Consider the following 25,994-nt stretch of genomic DNA (forward strand, 5'->3'; position numbering starts at 1 on the left):
CTGTGGTTTCACTGGATCTGAAACCATTCCTCATCCTGCACATCTTCCTGAATCTCATGTATGGCCTGAAGAAAGAATCATGGTAAAATATCCAAAACCCTCAATTCTCTTCCTGGGAACACAGGAACGTAAATATAAGAGAACAGATATCTAATGATGTTATAGAAACACATTCTTTAGTCCATGCTGTCCTTTAATGATGTCTTGTAATTTTTGGATAAAATAAGAACTTTGGAGTTTATCATTTGAAGAAGATACTCAATATTTACACTTTTATATTCACTCTATAGCTGTGCCCACTTTGTTGCCAAAATCATTGCAAAAAATTGAATTGGAAAAAAAATTGAGTACCCATTCGGAATATATATAATGTCCCCTCTCAAGAAATGCAGAAAAAAACTTTAATACCATATTCATTCATTTGAAGCTCTTTAGGGAAAATACTTACCTTTGAGAAATAGAGAAAACCCAGTAAATTGAAGCGTATATCACTGGAAAGGACCTGGGAACAAAATTATTATCCAGAAGAATCTACTCTGCTCCATGTTCCTAGGCCTTTTCTACCAATGCCAAGCTCCTGAATAACTTTCTCCATTCAGAGCATGTAACCACTAATGAAGCAAAGAGAAGTCTCTAGCTTTAGAGAGATGGAACACATAAAGGGTTCCCCAGTAGACATACCTGGAAAAGGGACTCTCAAAACTGGTCAATGTAAGGAAAGGTGTTTAGAGGTAGGCCATGGCAGTTCTCATTTACATCATCATAGGCCTTCTATGAAAAATTTCTTGTAACCTGGAGAGCCCTAGCTTCTTCTGTGATGTCACAAGTGTTGTCATGTCTGCAACTGCCTCTCAGATATTCCTTCAGTACCTATACGGTTTACTAATTGGCCTCTATTTCAGAGAAAACATCAATTTGGGAATGAGAAAAAAGGGGATGAAAAGCTAGAGATGGGGAGAACAATGACGGCCTTCTGTCTTGGTATAAAAAAAAGGAAGAAATATGTCGACCATGTGAAGTCTAACTCCTTGGTAGGAGTTGAGCAGGTACGTTGAAGAGATAGAATTGATAATGAGCCCTTCACACATGGGATCAGGAGCTCAGAAACTGTCAGAAGAATCTGGATTTCCCTGCTTCTACTGGTTCCTGTATGTCAGAGAGTTTATATCATTAATATCAGTCTTTAAACTAGTATTACTCTGACTCCCATTGCCTGATAATTACCCTTTAAATTTCTCCTTCGATATGTCTGATTAGCTGGCAGTTTTCTTATCTTTAACTTATTGAATTTTTTTATTTTTTAGCAATTTTTTTTTACTTTTTAAATTTGATTTATCCATAATTACTTTTCAAATATTTTTGCCTTTCCCTGTTTCCTGCCCATAAGATCGCTATACGGTCTCCCTACATTTCTTGTATAATCCCCCTTTCTGCGCTTTTACATTCCCTTCAATTGGTTAAAAAAAATCTAGTATAGACCAAGGGCATCTCCTTCTATTGGTGCCCACCAAGGCCATTCTCTGCTACATATGCAGTTGGAGCCATAGGTTTACAATGTAAAATCTTTGAATATTCGTGTAGGACCAGACATCTCTGGTTCATTGGCATTGTTTTTCTTATCGGATTGAAAGCTCCTTCAGTTCTTGTAATACTTTCACAAAATCTACCAATAAGAGGTTTGTTTTCAGTTCAGTGGTTTGCCACTAGTATTCACTTCTGAATTTGACATGCTCCAGCTGTGTCTCTCAGGAAAGAAATATATCCATTTCTTCTAATCATTCAATTCCAACTTTCATCAATCTTATCTAGTTTTGGTGGCTGATCTATCTATCTATCTACCTATCTCTCTCTCTCTCTCTATCTATCTATCTCTCTCTATCTATCTATCTATCTATCTATCTATCTATCTATCTATCTATCTATCTATCTATCTATATATATATATATACAGCTATGAGGTTATATGGAATTTTAACATGGATTCTGGGAAACAAGATCAAGAAAGTAGAATGCACAAATGACAGTGCCAAATAGACTCTCTCAAGTTCTTATGAACCTAATGAAGCTGAGGTTTCACTGGAGCTCAAGCCATTCCTCAACCGACACATACTCCTGAATCTCATTTTTGGCCTGAAGAAAGAAACATGGTTAAACATCCAAAACCCTCAAGTCTTCCTGGGAACACAGTAAAGTCGATAATGCAGAACTGATATCAAATGGAACTAGAGAAATGAATTCTATAGTCCATGTTGTCCTTTGCTTTACTGATGCCTGTAATTTTGGGATAAAATACGGATTTGGTACTTTACCATTTCAAATATCTTCACAATATTTACACTGTTATACACATTCTTTAGTTGGGCCACATTTGTTGCCAAAATCTTTGCAGAAAATGGAATTGGAAAACAGAATTTTTGAACACAAATTCAGCAATATTTGTAAACTCCCATATCGAGGAATGTACAATAAGAAAGTGAAATACAATATTCATTCAATTGAAGGTCTGTAGGGAAAATACTGGCCTTTGGGAAACAGAGAAATTTACAAAATTGAACTGTATTTCATGAAATGACCTGGGAATAAAATTATTATCCAGAAGAATTTCCTCTATGTCATGTTACAAGATCTTCTCTACCCATTCCAAGCCCTTGACCAACTTTTTCCATTCAGAGCATGTAACCATTAGTAAAGAGAAGTCTCTAGGTTTAGAGAGATGGAGTAAATAAATGTTTCCACTGAATAACAAGAGACATACCAGGAAAGGGCACCCTCAAATCTGGTCAATGTAAGGAAAGCTGTTTAGAGGTAGACCATGGCAGTTCTCAGTGACGTCATCATTAGGCCCTGCCTGAAAAATCTCTTGTAACCTCAAGAGCTTTATCATCTTCTGTGATGTCATAAGTGTTGTCATGACTGCATCTGCCTCTCAGATGTTCCTCCCTGAAAAATCTCTTTTTTTTCCTTTTTTTTTTTCGGGGCTAGAGACCGAACCCAGGACCTTGTGCTTCCTAGGTAAGCGCTCTACCACTGAGCCAAATCCCCAACCCCGAAAAATCTCTTGTAATCTGAAGAGCTATATCTTCTTCTGTGATGTCTCAAATGTTGTCATGACTGCAGTTGCCTCTCAGGTATCCCTTCGGTACCTCTAGGGATTAGTAATTGGCATCTAATTCAGAGTAAACAGCCATTTGGGAGTGAGAACAAAGAGGATGAAGACATCATAAATGGGGAGAAGGAAGCTGCCCTTCTGTCTTGTGTGCTTCAGAAAGCTCAGTGACTCCTTTGTAGGATTAGAGTGGTATTGCTGAACAGATAGCATTGATCTGAGCCTTCCACATAAGGGAATCAGAAGATCAGGTCCTCTCAGTGGCATCTGGACTTCTCTGTTCTTATGGTTCCTGGAATTCAGAGAGTTTACACCATTCATTTCCTTATTCCAAAATCCAAGTGTTAGGAAGGGAACAGTTGTATTCCAGAGAGCCCATGGCCTTTATTCTTTTTGAAAAAAAAGAAAAAGGACCTAAGGAATAAAGGAAGGAAAAGTATTGTTTCCCTAAATCCGAGTAAACTCCTCCATGCTTTAAATATCTATTGTGCAGTTTGTGTCTGACACTGATATCTGGGAATGGGAAGTGATTCTAGTTGGGACCTCACCATCTCAGTATTACCACTAGTATATCTCTGACTATCATTCCCTGAGAGTGACCCATTAGATTTCTAAGTCAGTTTTCTTTGCATTTATTTCATATATTTATATATATATATATATATATATATATATATATATATATATATATATATATATACACACACACACACATATATATGTATATATATATTATTTTTAATTTTTTTACAAATTTTATTTGTTTTTTTAAATAAATTTCTATATTTACATTTAAAATATTATTTCCTTTAAGAGTTTCCTCGCATAAGACCCCTAACAAGTCCCTATCCACTTCTTCTATAACCCCGCTTACTGTCCTTCAAATTCTCATTTAGTCAAACCCCGGGAGTAGAAGGGTTTCTTCTTCCATTGGTTCCCAACAAGGCCATCCTCTGCTACATATGCCGTTGGAGCCATAGGTCTGTTCACGTTGTCTTTCAATATTGGTTCATACCAGAAAACTTTGATTCATTAGCATTGTTGGTCTTATGGAGTTGAAAACTCCTTCATCTCTTGTTATCCTTTCTCAGAATCTACCAACAAGACATCCATTTCAGTTCACTTGTTTGCCACTAGCATTTACTTCTTATATGACATGCTCTAGCTGTGTCTCTCAGGACATATCTATATCTGTTTCCTGGCATAATGCATTTCTGCATTTCTTAACTTCATCAGTCTTATCCAGTTTTGGTGGAATATATATATATATATATATATATATATATATATATATATATGTGCCTCCTACAGCTATTTGGTTAAGTAGTTAGGTGGAATGTTAACATGGATTCTGAGGAGTCCCACACCCGCAGATCCTGGCCCGCAGTAGCTCTCTGCTCCCAGACCCCGTGGAAGAGAAACCTCACCGCCTGGTCAGGTGGGCATTCCTGGGGCTGCAGAGCAAAAGAGACCACCAACACTGCCCACCCCTGCTCACATCCCTGGCCCAAGATGAAACTGTATAAGGCCTCTGGGTTCCCATGGGTGACGGCGCAGGAGCGGCAGGATCCGTGCGCCTGAGACACCGCTGGAACCTGAAGGAACAGACCAGATAAACAGTTCTCTGCACCCAAATCCCGTGGCGGGGAGAGCTAAACCTTCATACAGGAAGACACGCCTGGGAAACCAGAAGAGACTGCACTCTGCACACATCTCGGACGCCAGAGGAAAACACCAAACGCCATCTGGAACCCTGGTACACTGAAGCTCCAGGAAATGGCGGCGCAGATCTTCCTGGTTGATGCTGACACAGAGAGCTCATGGGCAGCACCCCGCAAGTGAACATGAGCCTCGGGACCACAGGTAAGACCAACTTTTCTGCTGCAAGTGACCTGCCTGCTGAACTCAACACACAGACCCACAGGAACAGCTGAAGGCCTGTAGAGAGGAAAAAGTACACGCCGGAAAGCAGAATACTCTGTCCTCATAACAGGCTGAAAGAAAACAGGAAATGAGGTCTAGAGCACTCCTGACACACAGGCTTATAGAACAGTCTAGCCACTGTCAGAAAGAGCAGAACAAAGTAACACTAGAGATATTCTGATGGTGAGAGGCAAGCTCAGGACCCCAAGCAATAGAAACCAAGACTACATGGCACCATCGGAGCCCAATTCTCCCATCAAAAGATACATGGAATATCCAAACACACCAGAAAAGCAAGATCTAGTTTCAAAATCATATTTGATCATGACGCTAGAGGACTTCAAGAAAGAGGTGAAGAACTCCCTTAGAGAAACAAAGGAAAACATTAATAAACAAGTAGAAGCCTACAAAGAGGAATCACCAAAATGCCTGAAAGTGTTCCAGGAAAACATAATTAAACAAGTAGAAGCCCATAGAGAGGAGACACAAAAATCCCTGAAAGAATTCCAGGAAAACACAATCAAACAGTTGAAGGAATTAAAAATGGAAATAGAAGCAATCAAAAAAGAACACATGGAAACAACCCTGGATATAGAAAACCAAAAGAAGAGACAAGGACCTGTAGATACAAGGTTCACCAACAGAATACAAGAGATGGAAGAGAGAATCTCAGGAGCAGAAGATTCCATAGAGATCATTGATTCAACTGTCAAAGATAATGTAAAACGGAAAAAAGCTACTGGTCCAAAACATACAGGAAATCCAGGACTCAATGAGAAGATCAAACCTAAGGATAATAGGTATAGAAGAGAGTGAAGACTCCCAGCTCAAAGGACCAGTCAATATCTTCAACAAAATCATAGAAGAAAACTTCCCTAACCTAAAAAAAGAGATACCCAGAGACATACAAGAAGCCTACAGAACTCCAAATAGATTGGACCAGAAAAGAAACACCTCCTGTCACATAATAGTCAAAACAGCAAACGCACAAAAGAAAGAAAGAATATTAAAAACAGTAAGGGAAAACGGTCAAGTAACATATAAAGGCAGACCTATCAGAATCACACCAGATTTTTCGACAGAAACTATGAAAGCCAGAAGATCCTGAACTGATGTCATACAGACCCTAAGAGAACACAAGTGCCAGCCCAGGTTACTGTATCCTGCAAAACTCTCAGTTAACATAAATGGAGAAACCATGATATTCCATGACAAAACCAAATTTACACAATATCTTTCTACAAATCCAGCACTACAAAGGATAATAAATGGTAAAGCCCAACATAAGGAGGCAAGCAATACCCTAGAAGAAGCAAGAAACTAATCGTCTTGGCAACAAAACAAAGAGAAGAAAAGCACACAAACATAACCTCACATGCAAATATGAATATAACAGGAAGCAATAATCACTATTCCTTAACATCTCTCAACATCAATGGCCTCAACTCCCCAATAAAAAGATATGGATTAACAAACTGGTTACGCAATGAGGACCCTGCATTCTGCTGCCTACAGGAAACACACCTCAGAGACAAAGACAGACACTACCTCAGAGTGAAAGGCTGGAAAACAATTTTCTAAGCAAATGGTCGGAAGAAGCAAGCTGGAGAAGCCATTCTAATATCAAATAAAATCCATTTTCAACTAAAAGTCATCAAAAAAGATAAGGAAGGACACTTCATATTCATCAAAGGAAACATCCACCAAGATGAACTCTCAATCCTAAATATCTATGCCACAAATACAAGGGCATCTACATATGTAAAAGAAACCTTACGAAAGCTCAAAACACACATTTCACCTTACACAATAATAGTAGGAGATTTCAACACCCCACTTTCATCAATGGACAGATCATGGAAACAGAAATTAAACAGGGACTTAGACAGACTAAGAGAAGTCATGAGCCAAATGGACTTAAGAGATATTTGTAGAACATTCTATCCTAAAGCAAAAGGATATACCTTCTTCTCAGCTTCTCATGGTAATTTTTCCAAAACTGACCACATAATTGGTAAAAAAAAACGGGCCTCAAAAGGTACAGAAAGATAGAAATAATACCATGCGTGCTATCAGACCACCACGGCCTAAGACTGGTCTTCAATAACAGTAAGGGAAGAATGCCCACATATACGTGGAAATTGTACAATGCTCTACTCAATGATATCCTGGTGAAGAATGAAATAAAGAAAGAAATTAAAGGATTTTTAGAAGTTAATGAAAGTGAGGGTACAACATACCCAAACTTATGGGACACAATGAAAGCTGTGCTAAGAGGAAAACTCACATCGCTGAGTGCCTGCAGAAAGAAACAGGAAAGAGCATATGTCAGCAGCTTGACAGCACACCTAAAAGCTCTAGAAAAAAAAGAAGCAAATACACCCAGGAGGAGTTGAAGGCAGGAAATAATCAAACTCAGAGCTGAAATCAACCAAGTAGAAACAAAAAGGACCATAGAAAGAATCAAAAGAAACAAAAGTTGGTTCTTTGAGAAAATCAACAAGATAGATAAACTCTTAGCCAGACAAATGAGAGGACACAGAGAGTGTGTCCAAATTAACAAAACCAGAAATGAAAAGGGAGACATAACTACAGATTCAGAGCAAATTCAAAAAATCATCAGATCCTACTATAAAAGCCTATATTCAACAAATCTTGAAAATCTAAAGGAAATGGACAATTTCCTAGACAGATACCAGGTACCGAAGTTAAATCAGGACAGATAAACCAGTTAAACACCCCCATAACTCCTAAGGAAATAGAAGCAGTCATTAAAGGTCTCCCAACCAAAAAGAGCCCAGGTCCAGACGGGTTTAGTGCAGAATTCTATCAGTCCTTCATAGAAGTCCTCATACCAATACTATCCAATCTATTCCACAAAATTGAAACAGATGGAGCACTACCGAATTCCTTCTATGAAGTCACAATTACTCTTATACCTAAAAAACACAAAGACCCAACAGGGATGGTTTAATATATGGAAAACCATCAACGTGATCCATTATATAAAAAAAACTGAAAGAAGAAAACCACATGATCATTTCATTAGATGCTGAGAAAGCATTTGACAAAATTCAACACCCCTTCATGATAAAAGTCCTGGAAAGAATAGGAATTCAAGGCCCATACCTAAACATACTAAAAGCCACGTACAGCAAACCAGTTGCTAAAATTAAACTAAATGGAGAGAAACTTGAATCAATCCCACTAAAACCAGGGACTAGACAAGGCTGCCCACTCTCTCCCTACTTATTCAATATAGTTCTTGAAGTTCTAGCCAGAGCAATCAGACAACAAAAGGAGGTCAAGGGGATACAGATCTGAAAAGAAGAAGTCAAAATATCACTATTTGCAGATGATATGATAGTATATTTAAGTGATCCCAAAAGTTCCACCAGAGAACTACTAAAGGTGATAAACAACTTCAGCAAAGTGGCTGGGTATAAAATTAACTCAAATAAATCAGTAGCCTTCCTCTACACAAAAGAGAAACAAGCTGAGAAAGAAATTAGGGAAACGACACCCTTCATAATAGACCCAAATAATTTAAAGTACCTCAGTGTGACTTTAACCAAGCAAGTAAAAGATTTGTACAATAAGAACTTCAAGACACTGAAGAAAGAAATTGAAGAAGACCTCAGAAGATGGAAACATCTCCCATGCTCATGGATTGGCAGGATTAATATAGTAAAAATGGCCATTTTACCAAAAGTGATCTACAGATATATTGCAATCCCCATCAAAATGGCAACCCAATTCTTCAAAGAGTTAGAAAGAACAATTTGCAAATTCATCGGGAATAACAAAAAACCCAGGATAACTAAAACTATCCTCAACAATAAAAGGACTTCAGGGGGAATCACTACCTCTGAACTCAAGCAGTATTACAGAGCAATAGTGATAAAAACTGCATGGTATTGGTACAGAGACAGACAGATAGACCAATGGAATAGAATTGAAGACCCAGAAATGAACCCACACACCTATGGTCACTTGATTTTTGACAAAGGAGCCAAAACCATCCAATGGAAAAAAGATAGCATTTTCAGCAAATGGTGCTGGTTCAACTGGAGGTCAACATGTAGAAGAATGCAGATCGATCCATGCTTATCACCCTGTACAAAGCTTAAGTCCAAGTGGATCAAGGACCTCCACATCAAACCAGACACACTCAAACTAATAGAAGAAAAACTAGGGAAGCATCTGGAACACATGGGCACTGGAAAAAATTTCCTGAACAAAACACCAATGGCTTATGCTCTAAGATCAAGAATCGACAAATGGGATCTCATAAAACTGCAAAGCTTCTGTAAGGCAAAGGACACTGTGGTTAGGACAAAACGGCAACCAACAGATTGGGAAAAGATCTTTACCAATCCTACAACAGATAGAGGCCTTATATCCAAAATATACAAAGAACTCAAGAAGTTAGACCGCAGGGAAACAAATAACCCTATTAAAAAATGGGGTTCAGAGCTAAACAAAGAATTCACAGCTGAGGAATGCCGAATGGCTGAGAAACACCTAAAGAAATGTTCAACATCTTTAGTCATAAGGGAAATGCAAATCAAAACAACCCTGAGATTTCACCTCACACCATTGAGAATGGCTAAGATCAAAAACTCAGGTGACAGCAGATGCTGGCGAGGAAGTGGAGAAAGAGGAACACTCCTCCATTGTTGGTGGGATTCCAGACTGGTAAAACCATTCTGGAAATCAGTCTGGAGTTTCCTCAGAAAATTGGACATTGAACTGCCTGAGGATCCAGCTATGTCTCTCTTGGGCATATACCCAAAAGATGTCTCAACATATAAAAGAGACATGTGCCCCATTATGTTCATCGCAGCCTTATTTATAATAGCCAGAAACTGGAAAAAACCCAGATGCCCTTCAACAGAGGAATGGATACAGAAAATGTGGTACATCTACACAATGGAATATTACTCAAGTATCAAAAACAACGACTTTATGAAATCCGTAGGCAAATGGTTGGAACTGGAAAATATCATCCTGAGTGAGCTAACCCAAACACAGAAAGACATACATGGTATGCACTCATTGATAAGTGGCTATTAGCCCAAATGCTTGAATTACCCTAGATCCCTAGAACAAACGAAACTCAGATGGATGATCAAAATATGAATGCTTCACTCCTTCTTTAAATGAGGAAAAAGAATACCCTTGGCAGGGAAGGGAGAGGCAAAGATTAAAACAGAGACTGAAGGAACACCCATTCAGAGCCTGCCCCACATGTGTCCCATACATATACAGCCACCCATTTAGACAAGATGGATGAAGCAAAGAAGTGCAGACTGACAGAAGCCGGATGTAGATCGCTCCTGAGAGACACAGCCAGAATACAGCAAACACAGAGGCGAATGCCAGCAGCAAACCACTGAAATGAGAATAGGACCACCGTTGAAGGAATCAGAGAAAGAACTTGAAGAGTTTGAAGGGGCTCGAGACCCTATATGTACAACAATGCCAAGCAATAACAATAAGGGAAGAATGCCCACATATACGTCGAAATTGAACAATGCTCTACTCAATGACAACCTGGTCAAAGAAGAAATAAAGAAAGAAATTAAAGACTTCTTAGAATTTAATGAAAATGAAGGTAGAACATACCCAAACTTATGGGAAACAATGAAAGCTGTGCTAAGAGGAAAACGCATAGCTCTGAATGCCTGCAGAAAGAAACAGGAGAGAGCATATGTCAGCATCTTGGCAGCACACCTAAAAGGTCTAGAAAAAAAAGAAGGAAATACACCCAGAAAGAGTAAAAGGCAGGAAATAATAAAACTCAGAGCTGAAATCAACCAAGTAGAAACAAAAGGGACCATAGAAAGAATCAACAGAACCAAAAGTTGGTTCTTTGAGAAAATCAACAAGATAGATAAACCTTTGGCCAGACTAATGAGAGGACACAGAGAGTGTGTCCAAATTAACAAAGTCAGAAATGAAAAGGGAGACATAACTATAAAATCAGAGGAAATTAAAAAAAAACCATCAGATCCTACTACTAAAGCCTATATTCAACAAAACTTAAAAATCTGCAGGAAATGTAAAATTTCCTAGACAGATACCAGGTGCCATAGATAAATCAGGAACAGATAAACCATTTAAACATCCCCATAACTACTAAAGAAATAGAAGCAGTCATTAAAGGTTTCCCAACCGAAAAACATCTGGGTCGAGATGTGTTTAGTGCAGAATTCCTTATTTATAACAGCCAGAAGCTGGAAAGTATCCAAATGCCCTTCAACATAGGAGTGGATGCAGAAAATGTGGTACATCTACACAATGGAATGTTACTCACCTATCAAAAACAATGACTTTATGAAGTTCATAATCAAACGGATGGACTGGAAAATATCATCCTGAGTGAGGTAAAACAATCACAGAAAAGCACTCATTGATAAGTGGATATTAGCCCTAATTCTCAAATTACCCTAGATGCACAGAACACATGAAACTCAAGAAGGACGACCAAAATGCAAATGCTTCACTCCTTCTTTAAAAGGGGAACAAGAATACCCTTGGGATATAATAGGGAGGCAAAGATTAGAACAGAGGCAGAAGGAACACCCATTCAGAGCCTGCCCCACATGTCGCCCATACATATACAGCCAACCAATTAGACAAGATAGATGAAGCAAAGAGGTGCGTGTGGACAGGAACCAGATGTAGATCTCTCCTGAGAGACAGAGCCAGATTACAGCAAATACATAGGCGAATGCCAGCAGCCACCCACTGAAGGAATCAGAGAAAGGACTGGAAGGGGCTCTGAACCCCATATGAACAACGATGCCAACTAAACAGAGCATCCAGGGACTAAGCCACTACCCAAAGACTATACCTGGACTGACCCTGGGCTCCAACCTCATAAGGAGCAATGAATAGCCTAGTAAGAGCACCAGTGGAAGGGGAAGTCCTTGGTCCTGCAAAGGCTGAACCCCAATTGAACGTGATAGTTGGGGGGAGGGCAGTTATGGGGGGGAAGGATGGGGAGGGGAACACCCATATAGAAGGGGCGGGGGAGGGTTTAGGGGGATGTTGGCTTGGAAACCAGGAAGAAGAATAACAGTCGAAATGTAAGTAAGACATAGTCAAGTTAAAAAAGATAAAAAAAAAAAAAAGAATGTAAACAGATAAACCCATACCGGTTTTCACTTCTTCATAATTTCAACAAGAACCTGAAAAAGAATATGTAATGTTCCAGAGACAAAATACAGGAATTTAAATTAGCTGGCATAAATATGTTGTTAAAATTTTCTGCCTTCTGTTATTTAATAATTCTGACTATTCCTGCTATGAATGATAAGACAGTTGTGTAATGTCTACCGATCCCGAAAGACTGAAACATAGTGAAAAACTGTATTTCTCCCTAATGTGGGTCTTTGGTCACCATCCTTTTCATTGCCCATCTAAATTCTTTGTTTCTCAAGTAGATCATAGGACTACGTGATGGTGTCACTCGCATGTAGAAGACTAAGGAACTTTCCGTACTTGCATGTATTTGCTCTTGTGAGCATGTAAATAAAACTTTCAGTTCCAAGAACAAAACATGGCCATCCAATGGGACACCCATGAACCAAAACCTTTCTTTCTGTCATCAGTGAACTTTAGCACACTGGTAACAATGCAGACAATAATATAAAGGAATAATTCTGGAATAATATTAACAATAATAATGATAATAAAATAATAAAATAATAATAATAATAATAATAATAATAATAATACCCTCGAGGGATCAGGGACTAAGGAAAGTAAATGTTGAGCCGTGTTTTTCAAAAGATATTGTATCCATGAAAGCTACTTTCCTCACACATGAAAATCACTCACCCTGCCACAGCTTCACAAAGAGAGTTGAGAACCAGATTGGTCTTTTCTTAGGACAAGAGAAAGATTCATCAACCTTCCAAAAAGAAAACCAATCCAGACAGTCTGTGTGAGGATGGTTGGCTTAGGCATGACTAACACACACACACACACACACACACACACACACACACAAACACAGACACACACACACAGACACACACACACACACACGCACACACACATCTCTGATGTCTGCTTCTTAGAGTGCCCAGGTTCACACCAGGTGTGAAAGGATGAACTGGACCCAGGAACCAGTCGTTCACCAGAATCTTGGTCTGCCTGCAAGTGAGTTAGGGGTTCCACCAAGGAATTCAGTGTCACAGCTCTTTTAGAAGGTATTCGAGGATGTGCTGTGTGCATATATTTTACTCAGGGTGAACAAGGGCTACACAAACCTTGGAGAACAGGAAGGGGTTTTCGGGTGCATTTACATTGATGGACGCTTTATTTGGTTGAGCTTCTTTAATCTCTGTCCCAGCCTCAGTCTGTGGTTCAGGGATCTCCATTTGACATCCACAGAAACCGACTCCACTGAATATGCCCCATCCCCATCCCTGAGGTCTTGCTTGCTCAGTTTCAAAGGATTGCAGGTTCAGACTCTGGATTCCCCATCAGATTAAATCCTCAGGAAGGTGGCCCACTATATGCCATGAATTAACCAGTTCATCGAGTTTCTGCATTAACCCGTATGTGTCCTATTTCGGGCCGGTTCTCTATGCACTGCGCTTTCCCTCCATCTTCCCCACCGACCCTCTGCCCCTGTCCTCAGTCGCCCTCACTCACCCACAGAATCTGTTCCACTTTTCCTTTAGATAGGTCGATACTTTCCCCTCACGGGCCTTCTCCTTTCCTGTTTCCTCTCTGCATTTGTAGATTTTACTTAGAATATGATTTGTCTCACAGCTGATACCATGCATAGGTAAACGCCAGCCATGTTTGTGTCTCTAGGTGTCAGTTCCCTCTCAGGGTGATTTTTTTTTCTTAGTTCATCTATTTTCTCTTAATCTTTATGATGTCATATCCCACCCAATGATGTCACACCCCACCCCCATTATGTGATATCCCCGCCCCCATGATGTCATGCCCCACCCCAATTAGGTCACACCCCCGTCCCTTTGATGTCATGTCCCCGTCCACCTCCTTGCTATAATGGTTGTATCTATTCACCAGGTAACATTCTGAATGCTGCCCTGGCACCACACTCCTCCAGGCCCCCACCATTTACAGCCTCTCCTTCTATCCTTCTATCCTTTTCTTCTCTGAGAGAGTGGAGGACCCGTCTGGGTGCACCCCCTTCCCTGGCACATCAAGTCTCTAAAGAACTAGATTCATGGTCTCACACCAGGTCCTGAAAACGCAGCCAGGTTAGGAGAACAGGTTCCACAGACAGGCGACGGGTTTAGTGAACCCACGCGAAAACCATTGTGCTCCTCTTTCTTTCTCATCCCTTCCCTCATCTTTTCAATGAGACTCACTGAGGTCCATCCAATATTTGGCCATGTGTCTGTGAATCTGTGTCAGTCGGCTGCTCCGTTGAGCCTTGCAGAGGAAAATAATGCTACCCTCCCGTCTGCAAACATATGAAAGGACCATTAATAATGTCAGGGTTTGCTGACTGCCCATAGGATAAGTCTCACATCCGGCCACTTATCCTTTGGCCATTCCCTCATTTCCTCTTCCATTTCCGTCCCTGTGTCTATTATAGAGAGACCAATTTCTGGGTCAAAATTTTGGGAGTGGGTTTGTGTCCTTAACCTTCCACCTTGGGTTTTCCGTGGATATGGAAAGTGACCATTTCAGTATCCGTATCCCCACTGCTACGAGTCTCAGCTAAAGTCACCCTCATGTATGCCAGGGTAGCCTCACCAATACCAGATAGCTGGTAAATCATAGACATAGCGCCCACCCTGGAAAGTCACTGATTTCTGTGTATTCTCTTGGCCCTCTCTGCCTCTGGCCCGTCTCTCCCAAGAAATGAATCTCAAACCCCATTTCTCTTCATCTGATACTCTTTCTTTGTTGAGTCGCTTTGTGATTAAGGTGTCAGGGCGACTGTGCTGTTATGGAATCAGGTTGGCGATTTTACTCATGTTTCTGTTTTTTGGAGTAGGTTGAGAATTCTTTGAAAATCCGGTAGGAGTCTGTGATCAAACAATCTGGCCCTGGGGCTTTTTCAGTGGGGAAACTTTTAATTACTGTTTGTGTCTCTTTAGGTGTTGTAGAGCTGTTAACGTAGTTTATCTTACCTCAGTTTACCTGTGGTCAGTGTTATCCATTTACACAATCATCCATATCGTTCAAAGATTCTTATTTTGTAGACAGCAGGGTTTTGAAGTGGGACCTAAGGATTCTGTGACTTTTATCAATGTCCATCGATGCGGCTCCCTGTTCATTTCTGATTTTGTTATTTGGGTGCTCTCCTCCTTGTACATTATCTGTCTTAGGGTTTGTCTTGGTTGATTTTCCCAAGTAACCAGTTATTATTTTTGTTGATCTTTGTATTCTCTTTGTTTCTGATGGATCACTTTCACCCGATTCTGATCATTTCTTGCTCTCTCCTCCTTTAATATGTATTTGCTTCTTTTTATTCTAGAGTTTTCGAATGTGCTGCGACGTTGTTAGTGTATGGTCTCTCTGGTTTCTATATGAAATCACTCTGTGCTGCATGTGCACGTTCCTCTTATCACTGCTTTCCTTATGTCCCTTAAGTTTGCAGACGGTATGGCATCATTTCCATTGAATTCCAGGAACACTTTTTTTTTTTCAAGTCTTCTCTGAACTGGTGGTTCTTCAGTTGCAAGCTATTGAATTTCCATGAGTTTATAGACTTTTTGTTATTGTAAAAGTCCAGTTTAAATCCATGGTGATCTGAGAAGTCTTTCTGTATCTGCTGTGACTTGTTTATTGAGGGAGAACATGGTCAGTTTAGGATAAGGTTCCATGAGGTACTGAAAAGAAAGAGTGTACTTTTGTGTTTGTGTGAAATATTCTGTAGATATAAGTTAGGTCAATTCATTTGAAACCAGTGTTAGTTACAACATTTATTTTACTTTTTTTTTTTTTTTAGTTTCTGTCTCAATGACCTTCCCTTGGTGAGAGTGGGACATTGATGTCCCCCACTATTAATGTGTGAGGTTGAATGTAATATTGAAGCTTCACAATATTTCTCTCACCAATGTGGCTGCTTTTGTCTTTGGCACATATACATCCAGAATTGAGATACCATTTTGGTGGATATTTCCTCTGATGCATATGAAGTGTCCTTCCCCATCTCTTTTGATTACTTTTGGTTGAAAGTCTGATTTGCTGGATGTTAGAATGGCTACACCATCTTGTTTCTTGTGTCCATTTGTTTGGAAAACTTTTTCCAACCCCTTATCTGAGGTTGTGTCTATCTCGGTTGCTGGATTGTGTTTCTTGAGTGCAACAGAAGATGGATCCTGTTTTTAAATCCATTGTGTTAGCCTGTGTCCTTTTAGTGTTGAGTAAAGGCCATTAATGCTTAAAGGAGTTAATGAGAAGTGATATTTAGTTCATGCTATTTGGATGTTGCAGGAGCAGGGTTATTTTGCTTGCATGTTTTTTTGGTTTTTGTTTTTTCGATTGGGATGTTTGAGTGTTTATGTGAGTATTATATCTTTTCTGTAGGTTGCATAGTTTTTTTTGTTTGCATGTTTTTTGTTTTCGTTTTTTGGGGACCTGTTACAGTATGCATGTGAATATGAGATCCTTTCTGTAAGTTATGCTGTGCAATTATTAAATTCTAGTGGGAGGCAGAGGTGGTTCAATTTCTGAAAATCCATCAATATAATACACTATATAATGAAACTGAAAGAAAAAAATTACATGATAATCTCATTAGATGCTGAAAAAGCTTGCAAAAATATTCCAACCTCCTTTCATGTTAAAGGCATGAGAGCGATCTGGATACAGGTCATATGCTTAAACATACTAGAAGCAATGGAAAACAAGCTGGTACCAAACATCAATCTAAATGGAATGAAACATAAAGCAATTCCATTAAAGTCAAGGACAATGTAAGGGTGCCCACTCTCCCTACTCAGTATAGTATTTGAATTTCTATCCAGGGTAAAAGCATGGTTCAAATTTGGATCTGACATTGACTATTGCCAAGGCCTGTGAAGGAGGAATGGCACAGAGCTTAAGAACTCCTGTGATATGGCCCACTCTTTAGCACAGCCTCGTTAGACCTTGGTGAGTCATGAACCAGTCGAGGACTTCATGCAAAGTGTTGCTCGGTTATTGCACTCATATCTTTCTTAATCTAAGAAGTGCATGAAAATCCTCATGTAGCTTCCCACCACTCAGAGGGAAACGCCAATGACATTTGCAATAACACTGCTTGAGGTCTTTTAGGGATTGTATCTGGGGCAGATCAGTGCCTCCATCATTGCCGGAGGAAATGTAGAATGATCAGCGATGACCACCTCCCTTAAAAAGCATTTGGAAAAATAAAATTGTTCGTGAAGCTGGCTAAGATGTTTTCACTACTGACTCTGATATAAAAAAACAATTTATGGAACAATTTGAAGGTCAGACAGGCTGGGATCTTTTAAGGTTAGGGATCAAGAACAATGGCAGCACAGGCTATGGTGTGACTGTCACAAAGGCTGGACTGTTAAGGACGATTTCTGAGCCAGGTTTACCCTCAACTTCGTGATAGGAATTAATAAGGATTGCCAATCACAAATGTGCATTCTGTTCATTTAAAGCAGATATGACATTTTTATACAGATGTATAGATTTCTGTAATTTTTAGAGATTCTTATAAGACTACTTTTAAAGATAAATAATACAATACTAAAATATTTCTCTGTAAATTCAAATTGCTTACTTATGAAATTACATTGGCCTTGCCAGTAATTTGTTTTCTTTAGGTGTACTATGTAAGATTTGTTCTAATACAGTATTGGGTTTCACTTTTTCAGCACTAAGCAATTGAAGAAAACTAGAACATGATCACATTTGTGTAATACAATATTCAATAAATTAATGGTCTATAGGGAAAATACTGCCTGTTGGGAAACAGAGAAAACCTAGAAAATTGTACTATATGTTACAGGAATGAACCTGGGAATAAAAATATTATCTAGAAGAATCTCCTATACTCCATGTTCCTAAATCTTTTCTACCCATTCTGAGCCCCTGGTTAACTTTCTCCATTCAGAGCATGTAACCAGTAATGAAGAAAAGAGAAGTCTCTAGATTTAGAGAGATGGAGTACATAAAGGTTTCCACTGTGTCACAAGAGACTCTCCTGGAAAAGGCACTCTTGAAACTGGTCAGTGTAAGGAAAGTTGTTTAGCATGTAGTCCATGGCAGTTCTCAGTGAAATCATCATTAGGCCTTCCCTGAAAAATCTCTTGTATTCTGGAAAGCCCTAACTTCTTTCATGATATCACAAGTGTTGTGCTGAAAGCAACTGCCTCTTAGATATTCCTGCAGTACTGTTAGTGTTTACTATTTGGCCTCTTATGCAGAGAAAACAACCATTTGGGAGTGAGAACAAGGAGGATGAATAGATCAGAGATGGAGAGAAGGAAGCTGGCTTTGTCTTGGTATAAAAAATGGTAGAAATATGTCGTCCATGGGAAAGCTCAGTGTTTCATGAGTAGGTGTTGACTGAGCTCACTGAAGAGATACCCTTGATCTGAGCCTTCCACATCTGAGAATCAGGTGATGAGCGCCTCTCATCTGGTCTTCCCTGCTTGTTATGGTTCCGGGAAACCAGAGAGTCTATATTATTTATTTCTTTATTCCAAAGCCAGGTGTTGGGAAGGACAGAGTTGTTTTCCTGAGAGCTCTTCACTTTTATTCATTTTGCCCAGAAGAAAAATGTCCTAAGGAAGAAGGGAAAGTCAAGTATGTGTCCTCAGCTCAGTGTATTCTCCTCCATGCTTTGGATTCCTGTAGTGCAGTTTGTGTCTGACACTGATATTTGGAGGAGAGCAGAGCTTGTTGTTGAGACTTCACCATCTCCGACTTTCCACTATTTTTGCTCTGACTACCATTCCCTTAGAGTGACCCTTTAGATTTCTGAGTGAATAGGTGTGATTAGCTGAAAATTCTCTTTTCTTTTCTTTCTTTAATTTTTTTATTTTTATAGCAAATTTTATTGCTTTTTTGAATGGAATATTTCTATATTTACATTTCAAGTATTGTTTCCAGTCCAAGTTTCCTATCGTTTAGATCCCCTACTGGTCCCCCTCGCATTATTCTAAAATCCCTTTTACTGCCCCTTGACATTTCTTTGAAATGGCAGTCAAACCTAGGGAGGACCAAGGTTCTCCATTCATTGGTTCCCAAAAAGGCCATACTCTGTTACCTGTGCATTTCGAACCATAGGTCTCTCCATGTACAGTCTTTTAATATTGGTTTAGTACCAGATTTATGTTTCATTGGTATTGTTCTTATGGGGCTAAAAGCCCCTTTAGCTCCTGTAATCCTTTCTCAAAATCTAACAAGAGGTCCGTTTTCCGAACACTGGTTTGCCACTAACATTCACTTCTGTATTTACCATGCTCTAGCTCTGTTTTTCAGGATATATATATATATATCTGGTTCCTGGCAGCATGCTCTTCTTAGCTACAACAATCTTTTCTACTTTTGGTGGCTGATATATTTATCTATCTATATCTATATCTATATCATCTATATCTATATCTATATCATCTATATCTATATCTATATCATCTATATCTATATCTATATCTATATCCTTATCTATATCTATATCTGTATCTGTATCTGTATCTGTATCTGTATCTGTATCTGTATCTGTATCTGTATCTATATCTATAACTATATCTATATCTATATCTATCTAATCTATCTATATCTATATATCTGTATCTGTATCTGAATCTGTATCTGTATCTATATTTATCTATCTACATATCTGTATCTATATCTATCTATATCTATATCTATATCTATATCTATATCTATATCTATATCTATATCTATATATCTATATCTATATCTATATCTATATCTATATCTATATCTATATCTATATCTATATCTATATCTATATCTATATCTATATCTATATCTATATCTATATCTATATCTATATCTATATCTATATCTATATCTATACATATACATATACATATACATATATATATATATATATCAATTTTTGTGGCTCCTTCAGCTATGAAGTTACGTGGAATTTTTACATGGATTCTGCACAAGTAGTTCAAGTATGTAGAATTCACAAGTGCCAAATAGACTTCCTCCTGATCTTATCAATTTATTGAAGTTGAGGTTTCCCTGGATGTCAAGCCATTCCCCTCCCTGCCCATCTTCCTGAATCTTATGTTTTCTTTGCAGTAAGAATCATGGTAAAACATCCAGAACCCACAAGTCTAACCCTGGGAAAACAGGAAGGTAGATATTACAGAACTGAAATGTAATGGAACTGCAGAACCGCATTCTATAATCCATGTTGTCCTTTGCTTTACTGATGTCTGGTAATTTTTGGATAAAATAAGGATTTTTTTAGTTTATCACTTGAAGTAGGTACACGATATATACACTGTTATATTCACTCTATAGGTGGGCCACTTTTTTTTCCAAAATCATTGCAAACAATTGAATTCGTAAACAGAATTTTTCAGTATATGTTCAGGAATATATATAAATTCCCCTGTCAAGGAATGTACAATAAGACAATATAATACAGCGTTGGTGATTTAGCTCAGTGGTAGAGGGCTTACTACCTAGCAAGCTCAAAGCCCTGAGTTCAGTGCCCAACTCTGAAAAAAAAAGAAAAAAAGAAAAAAATATGAAATAGAATATTCACTAAATTAAATGTCTGTAGGGAAAATACTGGTCATTGGGAAACAGAGAAAACCTAAGAAATTGAACTTTATGTCACAAGAATGGACCTGTGAATACAATTATTATCCAGAAGAATCTCCTCCACTCCATGTTCCTAGATCTTTTCTACCAATTCCAAGCCCCTGACTAACTTCCTCCATTCAGAGAAGGCAACCACTAATGAAGCACAGAGAAGTCTCTAATTTTAGAGTGATGTAGTAAGTAAAGGTTTCCACTGTGTCACAGGAGACTATCCTGGAAAGAGCACCACCAAATCTGGTCACTGTAAAGACAGCTTTTCAGAAGGGAAGTCATGGCAGTTCTCAGTGACATTATCATTTGTCCCTCCCTGAAAAAAATCTCTTGTATCCTGGAGAGCCCTAGTTTCTTCTGTGATGTCACAAGTGTTGTTGTGTCTGCATCTGCCTCTCAGATATTCCTTCAGTACCTCTAGGGTTTACTGATTGGCCTATAATTCAGAGTAAAGAGCCTTTGGGAAGGAGAACAAAGAGGATGAAGAGATCAGAGATGGGGATAAGGAAGCGGGCCTTCTGTCTTGGTATAAAAAAAAAAGAAGAAATACTTGGTCCATGGGAAATCTACATGAGTCCTGGGTGGGGCTGTGTGGGTTAGATGAAGAGATAGCCTGAATCTGAGCCTTCCACATATGCAAATCTGGAGCTGGGATTCTTTCAGAATTATCTGGACTTCCCTGCTTGTTATGGTTCCTGGAATCAGAGAGTTTATTTTTATCACTAATTTCTTTATCCCAAAAGCCAAATGTTGGGAAGGGCGCTGTTTTCCTGAGAGCTCATCAAATTTATTCTTTTTGCCCAATAGAAAAACATCCTAACGAAGAAGGGAAAGGCAATTGTTATATCGTCAGCTCAGTGTAATCTCCTCCATGCTTTGGATTCCTACAGTGTGCCTGTTGTGTCTGACACTGATATCTGGGAGAGAAAAGTGCTTCTAGTTGAGACTTCATCACCTTAGTTTTTCAATTAGTATTACTCTGACTATAATTCATTGACAGTGAATCTTCATATTTCTGAGTCAATAGGGGTGATTAGCAGGCAGTTCTCTTTTCTATAATTTCTTTCATTTTAACATATATTTTGCTTCTTTAATTGGATACTTCTAAATTTTCTTTAGAAATGTTATGTCCTTTCCCAGTTTCCTGTCCATAAGTTCTCTAAGCAGTCCCCATTCAATTCCTCTAAAACGACCTTTACTGCCCTTTGACATTCCCATGAAAATGGGAGTTAAACCTAGTGATGAAACCAAAGGGCTTCTCCTTCCTTTGGTGCCCAAAAGGCCATCATCTGCTACATATGCAGTTGGAGCCTTAGGTCTGTCCATATACATTCTTTAATATTGGTTTAGTACCAGAAATATCTGGTTCCTTGGCATTGTTGTTCTTATGGTGTTGAATACCCCTTCAGCTTTTGTAATCCGTTCTCAAAATCTACAAGCAAGAGGACCATTCTCAGTTCACTGGTTTGCCACTAGCTTTCATTTCTTTATTGGACCTACTCTAGCTATGTCTCTCAGGAAAGATCGATATCCTGTTCTTGGAGGCATGCACTTCTAGCTTCAACAGTCTTATTTAGTTTTGGTTATATATGTATATATATGTGTATATATATATGTATATATATATATATATATATATATGTGTATATATGTATATACATATATATGTATATATGTATATATGTGTATATGTGTATATGTATATATGTATATATGTGTATAGGTATATAGGTATATAGGTATATATGCATATATGTATATATGAATACATAATATATATATTATATACAATATATGTAAAATATAATATAATATATAATATATAATAATATAATATACTATATTGATATATAATTTATTATATATTATATTATATTTTACATATAGATATTATATTGCATATTGATATTATATATTAATATATTATAATATATTGTATCATATATCAATATATATTATATTAATAAATAATATAATATAATATAATATAATATATAGTATATAAAATATATGTATATATTTTGGTGGCACATACAGCCATGAGGTTAGGTGGAATTTTAACATGGATTCTTTGGAACTACCTCAATTATTTAGAATCCACAAATGACAATTCCAAATAGACTTCCTCCTGTTCTTATGAAACTAGTAATGTTGAGGTGTCTCTGGACCTCAAGCCATTGCTCTCCACATCCAACCTCCTGAATCTTATGTTTTATCTGAAGAAATAACCATGGTATAACATCCAAAACCCTCAAATCTGTCCCTGGGAACACAAGAAGGTAGATATTAGCAAAATGACATCTAATGGTACTACAGAACCATATTCTCTTGTCCATGTTGTCCTTTGCTTTACTGATGTTTGGTAATTTTTGGATAAAATAAAAATTTGAGTGTTTCCCATTTGAAGTAGGTACAGAATATTTTCACTGTTATATTCACTCTATAGCTGGGCCTCCTTTGTTGCCGGTATCACTGCTACGCCACAAGCATTCACTTCTGTATTTGACATGCTATAGCTGTGTATCTCAAGAAAGACCTATATTGGTTCCTAGCAGGTTGCCCTTATTAGGTTCATCAATATTATCTAATTTGGTGGCTGATCTATCTATCTATCTATCTATCTATCTATCTATCTATCTATCTATCTATACCTTTATCTATACCTATATATATATATATGTCTATCTATATCTATCTATATCTATATATCTATATCATCTATATCTACATATATCTATATCTGTATCTATATCTATATCTATCTATCCTATCTTTCTCTCTCTCTCTCTCTCTCTATATATATATATATATATATATATATATATATATATATATATATATTTTGTTGACCCCTACAGCTATGATGGTAGGTGGAATTTTAACATGGATTCTTTGCAAGTAGGTCAAAAATGAGGAATCCACAAATTATAATGCCAAATAGACTCTTCATTGTTCTTATGAACCTGTTGAAGTTGAGGTTTTGCGGGACATCAAGCTATTCCTCTCACTGACCATCCTTCTGAACCTTATGTTTGTCCCGAAGAATGTATCATGGTAAACATCCAAATCCCTCAAGTATGTGCCTGGAAACACAAGAAGGTAGATATTAGAGAATTGTTATCTAATGGGACTACAGAACTACATTCTATGGTCCATGTTTTACTTTGCTTTACTGATCTCAGTTAATTTTTGGATAAAAAAAGGATTTGGTAGTTTATCATTTGAAGTAGGTACAGAGTATTTACACTGTTATATTCACTCTCTACCTTGGCCTCCATTGTTGTCAAAATCATTACAAAAATACTGAATTGGAAAACAGAATTTTTGAGTACACATTCATGTATATATATGCCCTATCAAGGAATGTACAGTAAGAAAATGAAATACAATATTCCCTCAATAATAGGGCTCTAGGGATAATCCTGGCCTTTGGCAAACAGAGAAAACCTAGGAAACTGAACTGATTGTCACACGAATGGACTTTGTATTAAAATTATTGTCCAGATGAATCTCCTCCCTTCCATAATCCTAGATCTCTTCTACCCATGTCAAGCCCCTGAATAAGTTTCTCCATTCAAACCAGGTAAACACTAATGAAACTAAGAGAAGTCTCTAGTTTTAGAGAGATGCATTCATAAAGGTTTCTACTGTTTCACAGGAGACACTCCTTGAAGGGACACCCTTAAATCTGGCCATTAAAGAAAGAAGTTCATCAGGCAGGCCATGGCAGTTCTCTGTGACATCATCAATAGGCCCTCCCTGAAAAATCTCTTGTATCCTAGAGAGCACTAGTTCTTCTGTGATGTAACAAGTGTTGTCATCACAGCAACGGCCTAAAGGTTATTCCTTCTGTAGCCACTTATTCAGCGTAAACAGCCATTTGGGAGATTGAACAAAAAGGATGAAGAGATCAGATATGGGGAGAAGGCAGCTGCCCTTCTGTTTTGGTTTAAAAAAAAAGAATAAGTATGCCATCTGTTGGAAAGTTCAGAGAGTCCTGTGTAGGGGCTGAGGGGTTCGCTTAAGAGAAGCCTTGCTCTTAGTCTTCCACGTATTGGAATCAGGAGCTGGGAGTCTCTGTGAAGATTCTGGACTTCCCTGTTGTTATGGTACCTGAAGTCAGAGCGTTTATATCATTCATGTATTTATTCCAAAGGCCAGGTGTTGGGAAGTGTACAGTTGTTTTCATGATAGCTCATGCCTTTATTCTTTTTGCCCAGAAGCAAAAGGTCCTATGGAAGGAGATAAAGACAAGTATTGTGTCCTCAGCTCAGAGGAAACTCCTCCATGCTTGGCAAACCTATAGTGCAGCTTGTGTCTGATACTGATATCATGCTTCTAGTTGATACTTCATGATGTCAGTCTTTCTACTAGTATTACTCTGACTCCCATTCCCTGACAGTGACCCTTTAGATTTCTGAGACAATTGGTGACATTAGCTTGCAGTTTTCCTTTTATTTCTTTCACTTTTTATTTTTAGCAAATTTTATTGCTTATTTTTAAACTGAATGTTTCTATATTTACATTTCAAATGTTTTTTTCCCTTTCCCACATTCCTGTTTGTAAGACCCACAGTACCCTCATTATATAACCTCCCTTACTGCAGCTTGACATTCCATGAACGGGGAGTCAAACCTAGATTGGATGAAGGGCTTCTCCTTCCATTGGTGCCCAACGAAGCCATCCTCTGCTACATATGCAGTTGGAGTCATAGGTCTATCCATGTACAGCCTTCGAATATTGTTTAGTACTAGAAAGCTCTCGTTTGTTGGCATAGTTGTTCTTATTGTATTGAAAGCACCTTCATCTTTTGTTATTCTTTCACAAAATATACCAACATGTGGTCAGTTTACAGTTCACTGGTTTGCCACTAGGATTCACTTCTGAATTTGACATGATCTAGCTGTGACTCTCGGGAAAATTCTCTGATTTCTGGCAGTGTGCGATTCTTAGCTTCATCAATATTATCTAGTTTTGGTGTCTGATTACACACACACACACACACACACACACACACACACACGCATGCACACACTTTTGGTGGCTCCAACAGGTATGATGTTAGGTGGATTTTTAACATGGATTCTAGGAAACTAGGTCAAGAATGTAGAATCCACAAATGACAATGCCAAATAGACTCTCTGCTGTTCTTATGAAAGTATTGAAGTTGAGTTTTCACTAGACCTCAATCCATTCC

The 25,994-nt window shown here is 38.2% G+C and overlaps 1 protein-coding gene across 1 annotated transcript in view; it reads left to right on the forward strand.

The window, feature by feature from the left end:
- Positions 1 to 868: 868 nt before the first annotated feature.
- Positions 869 to 25,994, forward strand: part of LOC134484322 (uncharacterized) — a 170,209-nt gene continuing 145,083 nt past the window's right edge. Inside the window, exon 1 of the mRNA XM_087601388.1 lies at positions 869 to 1,046. The gene's annotated coding sequence lies outside the window, so the exon portion shown is untranslated. The remainder of the gene's footprint in view (positions 1,047 to 25,994) is intronic.

The sequence above is a fragment of the Rattus norvegicus genome, chromosome Y (genome assembly GCF_021556685.1).
Source record: "Rattus norvegicus strain SHRSP/BbbUtx chromosome Y, alternate assembly SHRSP_T2T, whole genome shotgun sequence".
Classification (NCBI taxonomy): Eukaryota; Metazoa; Chordata; class Mammalia; order Rodentia; family Muridae; genus Rattus; species Rattus norvegicus.